The 17513-nt window shown below is 43.7% G+C and overlaps 1 protein-coding gene and 1 long non-coding RNA gene across 2 annotated transcripts in view; both read right to left on the bottom strand.

Annotated features, from left to right (window-relative positions):
• The window catches only part of LOC142775955 (uncharacterized), a 35997-nt gene extending 31264 nt beyond the window's left edge, over nucleotides 1–4733 (bottom strand). The window contains exon 1 of the mRNA XM_075878562.1: nucleotides 4273–4733. The gene's annotated coding sequence lies outside the window, so the exon portion shown is untranslated. The remainder of the gene's footprint in view (nucleotides 1–4272) is intronic.
• Nucleotides 1–17513, bottom strand: part of LOC142775956 (uncharacterized) — a 65724-nt gene that overhangs the window by 44648 nt on the left and 3563 nt on the right. The window lies entirely within an intron of this gene.

The following is a 17513-nucleotide window of genomic DNA, read 5'->3' on the forward strand; positions in this document are numbered from 1 at the left end:
CATTCGTTTCACCTGCACTTCGTGAACCGGTTCACAGAGGCTCTGCACTCTGGCATTCGTATCACAAGTACGACATGGCGGCGGCACCACGGTATTCATTTCAATATAGCACAGCTGTCGTGCAACGCTAGTTCACGAATTCCCCGCACCTGCTCGTGAGGTAGTGTCGAGTCCGTGCTTCACAAGTTGGCTGCAGCTGCAGCAGACGACACAGCCGATTGCATTAGAGTGTGTTTCTGTGCCGTGCAACAAATACGACAGTGAACCTTTGCCTACATTTGCACATGTTAAGAACGTACATAAGCAGCGCCACCGCTTACGTTCACATCTCCACAGCATCCACAACCCCCGAGAAAGCGGACCAATAGCATAGGGCTTGCACAACATCTGCACTCTCATATTCGTTTCTGGGTCTCGTTGCAGCTGCACTAGCAGAAACATCCCCTGCACGACGACGGCACCCAAACGGCACCACCAGCTGAGTAAGTGCAGGGTGAAATGGAATGGGCCTACAATATTATTCTAGCAGTATTCTGTTTATTTGCTACGAGAATATTCACTGAACATGTTTTTCCAGAATGCTAAAAGCACCGTGCTATTATTCTTGCATCATAAAGTGAAATAAGAAATGCTTCTAAGATGAATGGCTCCATGATACTTGCAATGAATTGAAATATTTCTAGCTCTACACATGAGCCCCAAAATAATTATTTATGTCCATGAAAGTACAGCTAAACCCGCTTATAATGAACCTCCAAACAATCAATTCCTCGATATAAGGAAGTTTCTCTATTCCGCGCTGTTTCTCCATGGAAGCACATGTATTTGCGACCTCTAGGTAACAAAGTAACAGCAGGAGACAACTTTGATATAACCAATTTTTCTCACGGACAACCTAAGAATTTAGCTCCGCATTTTGGCAATTCGGTACGAGTATGCATCTACCGCAACTGCCCCGCCGCCAACGAAGAAGCGGCGGCGGAGCGCATGGTGCACCAGGCGAAAGCGAGCGCTTGTTATTGCTCGCCCGTGGGCACGAGGCGGGTCTCCACCCCACGAGCCGGCGTTGCCGCCGTTCTCGCCGCCGCGGGCGCAAGCGTCCCCCTTGCTCTCAAACCGAAATATTTTAAAAAGAAAATACATTTGAGCATTGGGAGTACCTCTCATTTAGTTAACGTCACATATGTGGGGCCGCGCTACATATCTAGGGCGCTTTGCCGAATATTTTTCCGCGGTATCCGTGCCTGTGTCCGTGTCGTTCGCTCTTAATTCCTTTTCGACGCCGCATGAGCGTGCATAGTTACACTGCGCGCGCAAGGTGTGGCCGTCAGCGACGTTCAGCGTTGCTTTTTTTTGCGATAGCAAATACATGGACAACCTCGGCAGGTTTTTTGTCAACCGTATATGTATACGTATCTATATGTATGAAAACTCAAGAACAAAACAGTCGCCCGCACTCGGCGCCCAGCTCGTCAAGATGCGTGGACGCTCTTATCTCTCACGCGTACTTCGCCTTGCGATTGGCGGGGGGGGGGGGGGGGGGAGTTAGATGCTTGTGTGCGCGTGCGCTTATGGTGGGGAGAATCGCGCGCCCTTCAAATTTGGCTGTGACGATCGCGTTTAGTTGCCTGGCGCACAAAGATCACTTCGCTCGCTGGACAGGTGCCGTTTGTGAACAGAGGGAGCTTTTCAAACACAGCAAGGTTACAACTGGGAAACTTGTTAGTTCGCACTCATATCTGTACCTTTTATTACTTTTCATGCCTTGTTTTTGTTAAACAGCGCGTTAAGTGTCCAGCGGTAAACGTTAATTCGCTCTCATCCTGTGTATGTTGTTTTCGTGCATCAGTTGTGCGTGAGCAGCGCGCTGCACGTTTCGATCACATGCCATTCTCAGCGTTACATTCAAAGTTATTACTATCGCAGTCATTGCTTTCCCTTCCAACTTAACTGTGATTTTTCTTAATTTTGAACAATCGTGTCGTCCCCACCGAGGGGATGTCAGATTAGGCACTGATGGAAACTCTTCGAGACCAGAGTGACGACGGATCTTCGGAGCTCGTCTCATCATGCGCTCCCTTTTTGCGCCGCGAGTTCACATTCTGGTGTATTTCGCAATTAGCCGATTTGTCCTGGTGACACGAGGGCGCCTTGAATGCAATGCAAAGAACGCAATAGCAAAAAATTATGATAGTATAAGAAGTAAGGCTGGCAGCCAACTCTTTTGGATTCTATACCACGGAACTCCTACAAAACGCTGGTGTGGCTAAATTCGGCCGCTCCAGGAAGAAGTGTTCATTTCACATGGCCCCTTCGCGATTAAACCACACAGATACTTGCCGAGATAGCAAGCGCACCAGCGATTGCGACCGCCCTTAAAATCCAAGTTCATTATTGCTACTCGAGAGACCCCCCTCCCCTCCCCTCGTTGTTGCATGCTCGTCCAAGATGGGTGGTTTCCTTTCTGTTTGAGCATTCGTCGACAGTTTTAATACGCGGGAGATGTGTGCTATGCACTTTCCAGGTGACAGGGATGGGCCGACTCATTTGATCTCTGCTTCAGCAGTGCATGGGCGCTTTTACCCGATCGTGAAAGTTAAGCTGCGAGACGGCGTGTTATCAATTTGAACTTGTTACCGAGCATGACGACGACGGCAAACACTGAGATTCTTCATATAATTGCTATCGCAATAATAACGTATTTTTTTACTGTAAAATAAGTGTTTTGGTTTAGCTCTGCCTTCAGTTTTCATTTTGTTTAATTTGCGTGTTTATTTTTAGAATCTTCGTACCAAACATGCATATAACGAAATTCTCTTTATATCTGATTTTTCGGGGAATTTATCGATTTCGTTATATCCAGGTTTAACTTTAAATGCAACTTGCTTTTTCCCCAGGATTTGAAGTTAGCTGTTCCAGATTGCTCTAAAATGAAAAATTTTGCTGCTCGAGAGTACTCGCTACGTCACCTGGAAAGGGGCCTTTTAATATGAAAAAATCATGAACACGTGGTGGTGCCACTACAGCCCACAATTTCGCAAGTGGACTTGCCTCCTTCAAAGCTGCCTTAGAGAATATCCCCTTTATGCTTGCTTGGATCAGTTACCCCCCCCCCCCCCCCCCTACATTCCAGTTTACTGTGCACAGTTATTTTTTTTCCAATTTTCCTTAATATTGTTAGGAACCGGTTTATTCAGCCATGCTCGAGCTAAATCACACTGGTGATGATATTTACGGGTGATGATTATGTACAAGTGATGATGATAACTAAAGAGAATGAAGAGTCATTCGGTTGTCGCGTTCACACTGATTCCCCCGCGCGGTGAAAGCGGCGGCCTGGTCGCTTAACAGTATTATGACGTGCGTCGCGCATAAGGCTTTAAACGAGATACATGCACTATATTTGTTCCTCGGCAAAGATGATCAGGATTAGCGCTGAGGAGAAACAAGGTAATTGACAGGAGATGTCTGTTCGACCACCGTGTATGGCCCAATGAAGCAACTGATGAATTTGTCGCATAAGCCGGGGACGCGTAGTGGAGTCCATAGACGAAGTTCGTCACCAGGAGAAAAGCTCACAACACGGTGAGACGAGTTGTAGCGAGATTTTCGAGTGTCATGAGAAAGGCCGGTGTTAACACGGGCCTGGTGACGGCAGTGTGCGAGACGAGATAAAAACTCTTCAGAGAAAGGAGCCCTTGAGGGTGCAGAGGTTGAAAGGAAAGACATATACAGAGCGAAACTCGGCGAGCGACCATGGACGAGAAAAAATGAAGAAAAGCCGGTAATGCGTTAAGCAGCCGTATTATAGGCGAATGTCACGAAGGGTAGAATCGCGACCCAGTTCGTGTAGTTGGGATGAATGTACATAGTGATCATGTCCGATAGGGTCCGATGAAACCGTTCAGTCAATCCGCTGGCCTGCGGGTGCTAGCTATAAGTGGTCTTGTAAACAGTGTTCGAGGCACGCAAAACTTGCTCGACAATGGAAGAGAGAAAGACTTTGCCACGATCACTCAGGAGAATGCGTGGAGCTTGTGGGGTCTCGGCGAGACGAACGAGCGCATCGCCACGCCACGCTCTTGGAGTGAACGGACACAGCAGAAGCGGTCAGTACAAAGCACACAACACATATACATTTATTAACTAATTTAGACGACGATATCGTCCGCTGAAGGATACACCAATTTCAATTAACACGCTACCATACAAACAACATAACGCAGTGACACACTAAACACACACTAACACACCCAACACACTAACACATACCCAAGGCGGCGTCGCCAACGCCCGACTTTCCATGAGGGACCCCGGCGCGAAGCCCGCAGTGCCGAGCACCGGGGGGCCCACGCTACAGACAACCGTTCCCGGCAGCCGTAACGCGCAGAAGAGGCTCGCTCAACCCTCGCCCACCACCAAGGCCTGCCTTCCGCCAGGGGCCACCCCCGGCGCTACCACTCTACCAACAGTGGATGGATGGATGGATGCTATGAGCGTCCCCTTTATAACGGGGTGGTGACAAGTATGCAACCAGGCTCGACAAAAAAAAAAAAAAAAACCTTTTTTTTTTTATGTTGGCCTAATGCCTCTACTTCGATAAATTCTATCTTAATGGAAAAAAGGTAAATTTTCAGCTTAACTTCTCTGCCATTTACGGCACACTGTCCATATTTTATTTTTCCAATATTTATTTTTGTCCTTTCTCTCTAATTTTCTGCCACCAATACTCTAACCGTCTCTTACTTATTTCAATCGCGGGTGTGTTCAGCTTTCCATTGTTGTCCCTAAAACCCAAGGCTTCCTGTAGGCTCGTGCCCAAACGTACACCTGGGTGGATATCTCCACATTCAATCAGAACATGCTCCGCCGTTTCCTTATCTTTCCCGCAGCATGTGCATTGTTCTTCTTCTTTACTGTATCTTGCTTTATAACTACGCGTTCTAAGGCAACCCGATCTCGCTTCAAACAGTAAAGCGCTTCCCCTTGAATTATCGTAAAATGCCTCCCTCCTTATTTCATTTTTGCCCTTTCGGTAGTTACTCAAAGCCGGTTTTTTCTCCATAGCTGCCATCCAGTAAATCCTCTCCGCCTCCCTGACTTTTCCCTTAACGCTCTTTGTTGACATATGGCTCACAATACCAGCCGTATATTTACTAGTGAGTCTTCTAGTTCTTTTTCTCCACTGTGTGTCCACGCTCTTCCTATACAAATAACGGAACACCTTCTCTGCCCATCTACTCTCCTTCATATTTCTTAGCCTTTCTTCGAACCTTATTTTGCTCTGCGCTTCCCTCGCCTCAAAACCTGCCCACCCCATATCGCCCTTTACAGCCTCGTTTGTCGTCTTCCCGTGAGCACCCAACGCGAGGCGTCCCACAGTCCTTTGATTTACATCCATTCCCGATTGCACCTCTGCCCTCATGCACACCACTGAGTTCCCAAAAGTAAGCCCTGGAACCATTACACCCTTCCACAGACCTCGAAGCACCTCATACCTATTGTATCCCCACAACGCTCTGTGCTTCATTATTGCCGCATTCCTCTTTCCTTTTGCTGCCGAGGCTTTTTCCTGTACCTCCATGTATCTATCACTCTCATTTACCCATACTCCAAGGTACTTGTATTCACTTACCCTCGGAATTTCTTGGCCTTGTATGGACACCGTCTGATCACAGGGATCATTGAATACCATCAAACCACACTTCGTTACACTGAATCCTAGTCCAAGAGCTTCACCTTCCCTTCCGCATATATTCGCCAGCTGCTGTATATCATCTCGACTGTCCGCAAATAAGACGATATCGTCCGCATAAAATAAACCTGGAAGCTTCTGCTCAATCATCATGCCGCCCTGTTTGTGTGACAGATTAAAACCAATGTTGCTACCTTCTACTCAAAGTACTCAAAGCGAACACGCCATCTATCGCCCGGCGGTGGTCACCACCGAAATAAAGCCTTGGGGCGAGACACATGCGCCACGCGGCACAGGCAACTTTACAGGGCGGGTGTCAGCACCCCCAAGCTCCATGATGCAAAAAGATCTGGCGAAGAAAGAAATTGGCGACCTCAGTGGCCGTCCCAGATGATATAGAAGCTGTTTCTGCGTAGCAGGTAAGGTAGTCGACGGTCGTGACAATCCAGTGATTCCCATTGGATGATATAGGAAGAGGGCCATACAAGTCAATTCCAACGACTTCAAAAGGCGAGGCGGGTCAAGGAAGAGGTTGCATTAAGCCAGCCGGAGCAGTTGTCGGTCGTTTTCGCCGTTGGCAATGGACACATGAGGCAACGTACTTAGTGATGGCTGAAGAGAGGCCAGGCCAAAAACAACGACTTTGTATTTTGTCGCAAGTCTTGTGATAGCGTAGATGAGCGGCGGTTGGATCATCATAAAAGGCTTCCAGAACTTCACGTTGCAGAGAACGCGGGATGACGGGTACCCACTTGTTGCCATTGATGTGGTAAATGTAGCGGTATAAAGCACCACCGACAAGCTTAAATTGTTTAAGTTGTCGACGGAGTCTTGCGTTTGGAGGAGTAGTAAAGCTGGTCAAGCGGTCAAAAATGATGCGGCACTATGGGTCGACACATTGTTGTGAAATAAGGACGGATAGGGTAGCAGGTGATGAACTTAGCGCTGCGATTGGAGAGGTGCTGTCGTTTTCGAGTATCGACGGTAAGTGGCTTCCACTGGGCAAAGGACAGCGCGATAGATCATCAGCATCTTGATGCTTCTTCCCAGATCTGTAGGCGACATCGAAATCATACTCCTGCAAGCGAAGATCCCAGCGACCAAGGTGTCCCGATAAGTTTTTCATCGATGAAAGCCAGCATAGGGCATTATGATTGGTAACGACGGTAAAATGATGGCCGTGAAGATATGGTCGGAATCTTTTCACTGCCCAAACAACAGCAAGGCACTCCTGCTCGGTGATAGTGTAGTTTTTTTCTGGAGCGGTAAGAGTGCGACTTGCGTAAGCAACGACGCATTCACGAGAGTTTTTGTGTCGCTGCAATAGTACCGCACCTAGACCATGACTACTTGTGTCGGTGTGAAGGATGGTGGGTGCGGTGGAATCGAAGTGGCACAGTACCGGATCCGACGTGAGGGCTTGCTTCAATGCCATGAAAGCGCTTTCGCAGTCTTCGGACCAAATGAAGGAGACGTTTCTTGCGAGGACTTGATGGAGCGGAGACGCAAGTTCCGCGAAGCCACGTATGAAGCGCCGGAAGTAAGAAGATAACCCAAGAAAGCTGCGCAGGTCCTTTTGACGTAGTGAACGAGGAAAATCGAGGACGGCGGCAAGCGTCTCGGGGTCCGGCCGAATTCCTTCTTTGCTGACGAGGTGGCCGAGAACCTTCATTGTCTTGCTAGCAAAGGTACATTTTTTGGTGTTAAACTGTAGACCGGCTTTTGCAAGGCATGTGAGGACTTCGTCAAGACATTTTAGATGCTGCGAGAACATGGATAAAAACACTACTATGTTATCCAAACAGCACAAACGTGTTTTCCATTTCAAACCACGCAATACGCCATCTATCATGCCTTCGAAGGTGGCGGGCGCATTACAGAGTCCAAAAGGCATCACATTATACTCGTACAGGCCATCTGGCGTTGAAAATGCGGTCTTCTCTTTATCAAGCTCCGACATTTGTATCTGCCAGTAGCCTGACCTAAGGTCGAGGCTAGAAAAATACTCTGCACCATGCAATTAATCCAGTGCATCGTCGATCCGAGGGAGAGGATAAACATCCTTACGCGTTATTTTCTTTAGCACACGGTAATCATCGCAGTAACACACTGTCCCATTTTTCTTTTGAACGAGAACAACTGGGGTTGACCAGGCACTCGAGGAAGGACGTATGATTTTGCGTTGTAGCATGTCTGAGACGTTTTCCTCTATGATCTTGAGTTCTGCCTGAGACGCGCGATATGGACGCCGATGTACAATACGAGAGCCGTCAGTCTGAATGCTGTGAGTAGCGGTGGTAGTCATGCTGAGGGCAAGCGAGTTCACGTCAAATAGAGAACGGTGTCTATTCAACAGGGCGAGCAAATCTTCAGTTTGGTCGTTTTGAGACATGCCGGTGTTAACGCGCTTGCATAGTGCAAGGACATTCTCAATATAGGAAGTGTAACATTCACCCGGTAGCTGCGTGCGTTCAGCGAGCTTCTTCTTTGCTGCCTCAGTGCGAACTGTAGGGGCACCAAATATTTGACGAATTTGCTGCTCGAAAGTGTCCCAGTCGAGAAGATCCGAGTGGTGGTTCCAGAACCAAGTTTTCGCAACATCGAACAAGTAAAATGGGACCCTGCACAACTTCTGTGGAGTGTCCCACCTGCTCAAATCGCTGACGAGATCGTAGTTCTTAATCCAGTCTTCGCCATCATCGCCTCGGAGACCGGAAAACACAGGTGGATCACGCAGGCTAATGTTGTTGGGCGGAGCGGGTGGCGCTGGCTGCAGTGGGACGGCAACGTAGGATGGGCCAGGGTTTTCTTGGGCCGCCATGGCTGGGGTTGTATGCGACAACCCGAGCGGAGCTCCAGCAAGAACGGGTGAGAGGACTTGAGGGAAGGAAAAGCACCATCCACCACTTGTGAGGAACCGGTTTATTCAGCCAGGCTCGAGCTAAATCACACTGGTGATGATATTTACAGATGATGAAGATATCTAAAGAAAATGAAGAGTCATTCGCTTGTCGCGCTCACAATATTTGGAAAACCGAAAGTGATCAACCCTGCGTCCTCAAAAAATAAAGAATGCCCTTCGGTGCTCATGCCTAAAGAAATGATTGGGTACGATGGAAATCATTCATAGCGAGTCCATCCATCTATGCACAAAATTTTAAACAGTGTCTTCTGATTTGCAGCAAGTTTTTTGTGCTTCTTTCTGTAATTGTTAGATAGTGCCGATTTTCTGGTTAAGATTCTTTTTCTTCCTGGAAAGACCTTTTGACAATTGTCATTGGCAGAAACGCATCTGCATGCTTGCCGTGTCGCTGCGCTCCACTTTAATACACATCTTGTGCACAGCAGTGAAGCCAATATGTTACATTCTTTTGCTGTTACTGGCTGCACTCTGAAGATTGAACTTGTCTCCTTGTTTATGCGTATAGCAGCAGCATTTCCTGTATCCATGCAAATAGGTATTTTCACCAAAATTTAGGCATGTCCTCCATCAATTAGTGATCTTAAATTTTTATTTGTCTGCTCCAATTCTGCTCCAAAACACAATTATTTTTCTTATCTAAATTTGCTCCGAAACAGACATTTTTTTTTATCTGAATAAAGCTAAATTTTACATGATTATAACAATAATTCCACCCTTCAAACACACAACAAATATTTTTTTGGGATTACAGAGAATTAGGTAAGATATGAGTGACTTAGCATTACACTAATGGCTAGGGGTGATCTGGGAGCAAATTTTTTCCCACGAAGTGAAAATTGGGACATATGTGTTCTGCTGTTGCACAAAGGAGTAAAACTATATCTACAGTTTGACAGTTTTCGAATCTGTTTCCTAGTTTATGAGAAAAAAGTCTTTACTGTTTTTGAAAATCATTTGATCTTAACAATATACAGAATACATATTACTTTTCAAAATGTGGCCTTGTACTTTTCCTCTCTTTCATTACTTTGATTGTTATTGTTAGCCAAAATGCACTGCATCATTGGCTCTTTCTATCACATCCCTCAATTAGCTTACACTCCAGTTGACACTAAATGTCTCAAATAAGAAAGAAAAACTATGCAACTACTCAAGCAGTTGTTCATTTTTTCTTTCTGAACCCTTTTGCCCCTTGCTGGTCTCTGTAGAACTCATTGGCTATAAATGTTTCAGATAATATAAACAACTGTCACTGCATTCTAACTTGACTTGGTATTAAAGCAAGGCAATGTAATTTTTTCATTTCTTTGTAAGTCAGGAATAGAAGTGTTTCGTATGCTACTTTTATCCATGCCCTTTATAGCATAAGAAAAATAAAGGTGAGTTAACCAGTTGCGTTCCTGGATCATACTCATTACAAAGCTGGAGTGCAAAGAGTAATCCACTCTTTGCTGGATGAAAGTTCACTTCTAGATTTCATGTACAATAATAAATGCTTAGTTTTTTACAAGTCCGAAAATTGGTAGGAAAGAAAAAAAACTATCAGCCACTTGTTCATTCTGTATGTATGTATGTGGGGTTTAACGTCACAAAACCGCCATATGATTATGAGAGACGCCGTAGTGAAGGGCTCCGAAAATTTCGACCACCTGGGTTTCTTTTACGTGCACCCAAATCTGAGCACACGGGCCTACAACTTTTCCGCCTCCATTGGAAATGCTGTTTATTCTGTATTGCTTTCTGAAAAAGAAAGCATACAAGCTGAAGTGTAATTTATTCTAGTCAGATATGAAGATATCCTCACATAAAACAATGAGGGACCTGTGACAGAAATTCAATGTGCCTATGTGCCTTCCTACTCCTATTGTCACTTTACCTAAAACATTCTTTTATTTCCCTTTTGCTTTGAACATGAACTATTCAAAGGGACATTAAACAGAAAACGATCTTTCGTGTATTAGTAGAGCACAATTTTATAATCCCAAGAACACCACTCTTATCGCAACGTGACCTTTGATAAGCGAGAAAACGCGTGAAAAGAAAATGCGAGTGGAGAGGCCACCTTCAAATTTCCGCACCAAACACCATGACGCCATAAATTTTGAAGACCTGTAGTAGGTCCTACTTAGCTTCTAATCAATGAAAATGAAGTAATTGGCATTTGTTGGTGCCATAGACCTAGTATATGAAGTTTCAGAAAATTTCATTGAGCCTGCACCAGAAATACATTTTGAAATTTCAGATGTCATCCACGAAGATTTCGGCGTGATATTTAAAAAATAAAAAATGAGCTTTGATTTTCACCACTAATAATGAACTTATGAATCCCAATGATACGCTGCACTCAATATATGATAATAGTCTCCTCACTGTGGATTCCAGCAAACAGATGGGGCTCGCAATGGGGTTTACTAAGGCTCCCAGAGAGAGCAGCTGCGACAGTCGCACACGGAGTGGTAGATGAAGAAGTGTCGGAGGGTTTGTACTGCGAAATGCTGGTGGACAAATGACCCAAACAGCGACCTGACAGAAGCTCTAGGAGTTAAAATGGGTAAGCAGAAATAGGGACTCCAGGAGAAACCTCCACCACTTGCGACGCAGTACTTTACATGCCTTTATTATGCCTGGAATTACGGGACAAAACCAGTCGCAGCTGAGGCACAGAACAAGCTTAAGAGATCTCTCCACAAGCGATGAAAATGAAGAGCACCATGTGACAGTGGTTTTTATGTACAGGTGATGAAGAAGCGTCCTATTAATGTTCACACTTATAGAGAAACATATAGCATTGAAGTTTTCAGGGTGCAGTTTATTAATCTAAACCAAGTCATTGTTTCTTTTTAGCATCTCTTTAATGGGCATTCGGAACTGTTGCAGGCATATCTAAATAATTTATGTGTATTCAGTTTGCGTCTTTTCAGTTCATTTCCCTGCTATAAGCCTCTACAGGTTAGCTTCTAATAATGAACTGCACAGGAATGTGAGCATCTATGGTAGTGTCACCAATGATTAAATGGCATCTTAGGAAAGCACACCAGTACACATGTAACAAGTTTTGCCCTGGTCCAAGAAACATGGTTAGACTACTATATGCACATACATAGCAAAGCACACCGTATGGCTGGCTGGTTTCGCTAAATTAATTATATGTGTGATATGAGAGACACAACTGATGAGGTCATGTACTATGCAGTAAAAACAAAACAAAAAATCCCACCTCTAAGGTAATTAGAAATTAATATTTGGAACCAATACGTAGGAATGAAAAATTTGCTGTTGAGTTGTGGAACCCTATTAAAAATTCCTGTGGATCTTATCCTGCCCCTCCCCTTTCTGTTAATGGGTCTGACCAAACCATTGAATTGGTAACACAATAAAAATGCAAATAGTTGACAAATTAAACTACTAGGTGCGCATCAATCCTTGCAAAAACTTGTGCATTTCTCATAGCATTTCTCAGTTGTGTCCAAAGGGCCTAGACAATCGGGACACTAAAGAGAAAGGAACACTAACAGGAAAAAGAAAATTTTTGTGTATTAGTAAAATACAATTTCTTAATCCTGAAAACACCACTCTTACTGGGAGATGATGGCAGAAAATGCGTGCAAAGAAGAAGTGTGTGAAGATTCCCACACCAAACACTGTGAAGTTATACTTTGAAGGCGTTTACAGGGTCATACGCAGCTTATAATCAAGAAAAAGTGAAATACATAGTCATCTGTGGTGCTATAGATGTAGCATACAAAGTTTCAGAAAATTTAATTTAGCCCATTTTGCGGTAAGATGAGAAATCAATTTTGAAATTTTTGGCTTCATGCGCGAAGAATTCGGCACAAACTTTAAATATTTATTTTGACCTTGATTTTCACGAGCCCTTTTTCTCTTACAGAATCCATCCGAGTATCTTGGGCCTGACGAAGCTTTCGCTCCCGCTTGCTCCGTAAAGATCTCTTTATGCCTAGATACTAGCAAGGAACACGTGTTGAGTTGTTTATCCCCAGGAAAGCCTGTTGCTTCATGGCTCGTGTGTTGTCCGCGAAATTTGTGTGCGCGTGGATGGTGTCCTGCATTAGAAGTGGGGTGGTTTTGGCTAGGGTGTATGACATGACGATAGTTATAGCGTGAGGACAGAATGACGACCAAGGGACAAGAAGAATATGAGCGCTCGTCGCCTTCATGTCCCTTTGTCGTCCTTCTGTTATCGTGCTATAACTATCGTCATGGTGCCCTGCCGGCGAGGTGTGTATGATCGTGCACGTACTCCTGTCACGCTGTTGCTCTCCTTCTGTTCCGGTTTTTACGACCATCGAACGTTTTGAGATTGCTTGTTGCTTGCTTTACTTAGGAGGCCTCGCAATTTCTGAAGTCGATCGCGTAGGCGAACTCTTTGCATGTGGGTATGCACTTGAATTAAGTACTGGATCTGAACGAGGCAAGCTTCCGTCCAGGACTCCGGGACTTGTGTTTGCCAAGTCCCATTGTGTGCCAGCACGATATAGTACTGGCACAGTTGCAGAGTGGGCTGTTAGTGGTCGAATCCCGCGTACATTATGCATTCCTACCACTGACAAACTTACGTCCTTAACAAGAACAAAAGCAGCCTTGCTACTCAAAACATTAATTCTCCACGGAGATGTATTCTTGTCACTGTATGTCCACACGGTAGCAGTTTGGCGTAACTAGCAGTTGCAATTATTTTAGGTTACAAGATGATGTCTAAGGACTGCTCAGTTTCCGTTTCTTTTTTTTTTAATAGAAGCATTGAAACTTACGTTAAATTGAGTTCACATGCCCTTGATTGTTCGCATTACAATCCCAGGCATGGGTAGGATAGCTATAGCCATTGTCACACGGCTACTTTTGATAACGATCAGGGTTAACCGAGACCGGATTTCTGGATCACGATATACAATCATTGCTGCTAATCGGTTCAAACTAATCCGGATCGAGTTCAGCGCAACAGTCATTCAAACCTTAATTAGAAGCTAGATCACAGTGCACAAACCGCGATTAATAGTGTCCATGAATTAACACAAAATACAGATCGAGCCTGATCACAATAAAATTTGCTCGTGTGACATGAGGATAAGCGAAATTCTTTCGTTCATGCTGATTGGCTGAACACTGATACACCATGGAAAAAAACACATCTGGTGCCGTCTTTGGAAGCTTTCGGAGTGGTACACGTGAGTAAAAACAAGCACGGACGTTAAGTGATGGCACGCAAAGATACACATCTCGTCGGACGATCACTTATGCACCGCACTATCAGCCAGCAACATCAACAAACCTCGCACGCCAGCCCCGAAATGACAGCAACAAGCTCGCTGAGAAATAAAATGTTCCTAGGTGCTACCTAGGGATAGAGAGATCTTTAAAAAACAAGCAAGGCGAAAGCTTCCCCAGGTTCATGTTACCCAGATGGATTCTGTGATAAAAGAAAGGCTCATTTGATTTTCTGTAGCTGCTAATGAACATTATCTAAACAACTTCATTATTTTCCTTATGGATTCTGTACACGATTCATAGAAGAGACATAATCCAAATGGTTTGACATATTAAGTTAACTGGCCAGGCCATTCTATCGGACTGGCTATACCAGTAACCCTGAATTACCGGTCTCGCTTTTTTTTCTTATTACAGACGGATTGATAATGCTATAAAATATTTTATTGTCAAGATATAAAATAAATGCCCTGGTAGAAAAACTGTAACTGGTTGTAGATGATTTTAGGTAGAACTAGTTGAACTATATCACAGAATAATGCTCAGCTAGAACCAGTTGCCTACAAGTCGCCCAGTTGTAACTAATTGAAAGCTCATCTTATCCAGTCTTTCTTGACTTCTGGTTACAACTTGGACCACTGCTGACAAATACCAAGGACACGAGTACCAAGTATTGAAAGAGGGAACACACTATCATGAGCAAAGAATCTTTACAAGCACCAGAGATGCGATGCCAGCACCAATTGCTAGAAACTGTGCCAAGATGATACCTGCGACATTCTGCTGCATTTTGGAAAAAATGTTATTATATCTCTGTCAATTATTGGGCCAAAGGCATAGTTTGTGCTGTATTTCGGAGAGAAAGAAGACGGCAGGCACTTGAACTTTACAAGTCACCAGTGTAATTTTAGTGGTACTTGCAGTATAAAAAAAGTACTATGTTGGTTGCTTGATGCAAGTCTTCCAATCGCCCATACGATAGAACTTACTGGGTACATTTCATTTACTGTTAGTGTTATCAGCCCTTTAATGAAGCAAGTAGGGATAGGGGGGGCCTTTTCATCACCCCTTTTCAGGAATTCATTCCAAGTTTGTCACCACTCTCTGTTTTCAGCATTTCTTACTTTGTCCAAGCATTGGGTGTTCAGGGAACTTTTTTGGGAAGTCATATCTCGCACTGTTTGAGGGGTCACAATTAAACTGATTGTGTGCCTCCGTCAGCCAGCTGGCCTTTTTTGCCTTTTGTTTTTTTTTTTCTTCACTTCCGAGACATAAGGATGTCGCAGCGTTCAGTTCCTAATATGAGTTTTTATTTATTTTTTTATTTATAAAGTACTGCAGGCCATACAAAATGGCCCAAGCAGGAGGGGGATATGATACAATTATGATACGACCAATTAATAGATGTACAGGTGTAGAGAAAGAAGAAAAAACAAAAAAACAGCAACAACAATGAGAGAAAAATGAAATCAGACAGGTGTATAATATATTTGCGGGTTACAAAACTCACACTTCAAAGTAATTTTCTAGAGATTTTAGCACATATGCAGACTCAAAAATATGGTGTGGCAGCTCGTTCCAGTCTGTTATTGTGCGAGGGAGAAAAATAGTACTTGAAGTTGCTAGTGCGCGCAAAGGCAGGTGTGAATTTGTAAGAATGGTATCCTCAAGTAGGACGTGAAGATAATGGAGTGAGAACGTGCGAAAGGTCTAAGATAGCGTTTTTCTTAGGTGAAAAAGAAATTTCGATCTAGCTAGTTTCCTTCGGGATTCTAAAGTTGGAATATTGTTATCTATTATTAGTTCTGTCGGGGAGTCAGACAGGCGGAAGCCATTGTAAATCAACCGAACAGCTCATCTTTAAACTTTCTCAAGATTATTAATATCTTTTTTAGTGCGCGGATCCCAGACTTCAGACGCGTACTCTAAATAAGGCCGGACTATTGTTAAAAGCGAGGAGTTTAGTTTTAGGGGGAGAGCTTTTGAGGGTGTGCCTCAGTAACCCTAATTTTCTACTGGCAGAAGAGCAAATCTTTTCAATGTGTCAGGACAAAGTTAAGTTGTTGGTTATTGTGACGCCGAGATATATATAACTTTGTGTAAGTGAAATTGGAGTTCCTTTAATACTGTACGAGTAAATTAGGGGTTGTTTTTTGTTAGTATAGTGCATAGACACAGTTTTCTCTGGATTTATGTGCATGTCCCAGCACTCACACCAGGTATTAACTGCATCAACACTTTGGTTCGATAACACTTGGTCACCTGTGGATTTAACTGAACTGAACAGAAGACAATAATCGACAAACAGCCGCATTTCAACACCATAATTAGAACAGGATGTAAAGGATGTAATATCATTGATATAGATTAAAAATAGTAGTGGTCCCAGGATGCTACCCTGGGGAACTCCGGAGTTAACGCGAAGACGGTTCGAGTAGGTACCGTTTATATCAACAAACTGTGTGCGAGAACACAGACACGATGTTACCCATTTAACAATGGTCGCGGGAAAACCAAGCAAGTTAAGTTTGTGAATTGATTTGGAGTGAGGCATTTTATCAAATGCCTTGCAGAAGTCAAGGGAGATGACGTCAGTTTGACCGGACTTATCTAGGACTGAGGAGAAAGAATGTATACAGGCAACTAATTATGTTGTCGTGGATAGACCTTTACGGAAACCATACTGGAATGGTGATAGTACATTGCGCTCGTTTAGAAAATTATTCATATATTTAGAAACTATGTGCTCTAGAAGTTTACAACGAGTGCTAGTAAGTGGTATTGGTCTGTAGTTAGACAAAAAAGTGTTTTCTTTTTAAAGTACCGGAATTATTCGAGCGATGCGCCAGTCTAAGGAAACAATGCCTTGAGATATCGATAAATGAAAGATTACTACAAGGAAGCGGGAAAGTGATTCAGCGTAACGACGTAAAAATGTATTTGGCAGGTTGTTCGAACCACAAGAAGATTTTGTTTTTAGGTTCAGAAGCATGGAAAAGATACCTTCAAACGTTATGAAGTCAGGATCAATTTCTACTGAATTACTGCCATTGGCACTATAAATGAGCATGGATTGGAAAAACAGAGTGAAAGTAACGGTTATATTCTGTGGCCATTTGTTTCTTATCTTGAATAATTTGATCCCCAAGCACAGTGCAATCTGTAGTTTTCTGTCGCTTAACTTTTATGTGGCGCCAAAACTTGGCTGGATCACTCTTAAGGAATTGGGGCAATTTAACAGATTAAAATACATGTTTGCTGGACCGTATTCTTTCTGAAAGCGTTCTTTTTAATTTCTGAAATGGCAATCCTTTTGAGTTATGCTTCCTCATAGTCTTTACTTTCCGTGCAATTTGAATGATTTCTCTAGTTATCTATGGATTTTTGGCATGTTGGTTTTTCGTTTTGTTAGGAATAAAATTGTCAAGGAAATAGCTACAAAGTGATCGGAAGGCATTCCACAGATAGTTTACATCATCACCAGAAAAGCGATCAAACGCTACATCGAGGTGATCTAGAACTGTCTTTCATGTGCTATAAAAAAATTTTTGAACACTTTCTGTTTCTCGTGCATATTGTCAGATTGATTACCAAGACGGCACGTAAAGAAAACCAATTTGTGATCAGACAGACCATCATCAACAGATACATGTACGTCAGAAAAGAATT

This window comes from Rhipicephalus microplus, chromosome X (genome assembly GCF_043290135.1).
Source record: "Rhipicephalus microplus isolate Deutch F79 chromosome X, USDA_Rmic, whole genome shotgun sequence".
NCBI lineage: Eukaryota > Metazoa > Arthropoda > Arachnida > Ixodida > Ixodidae > Rhipicephalus > Rhipicephalus microplus.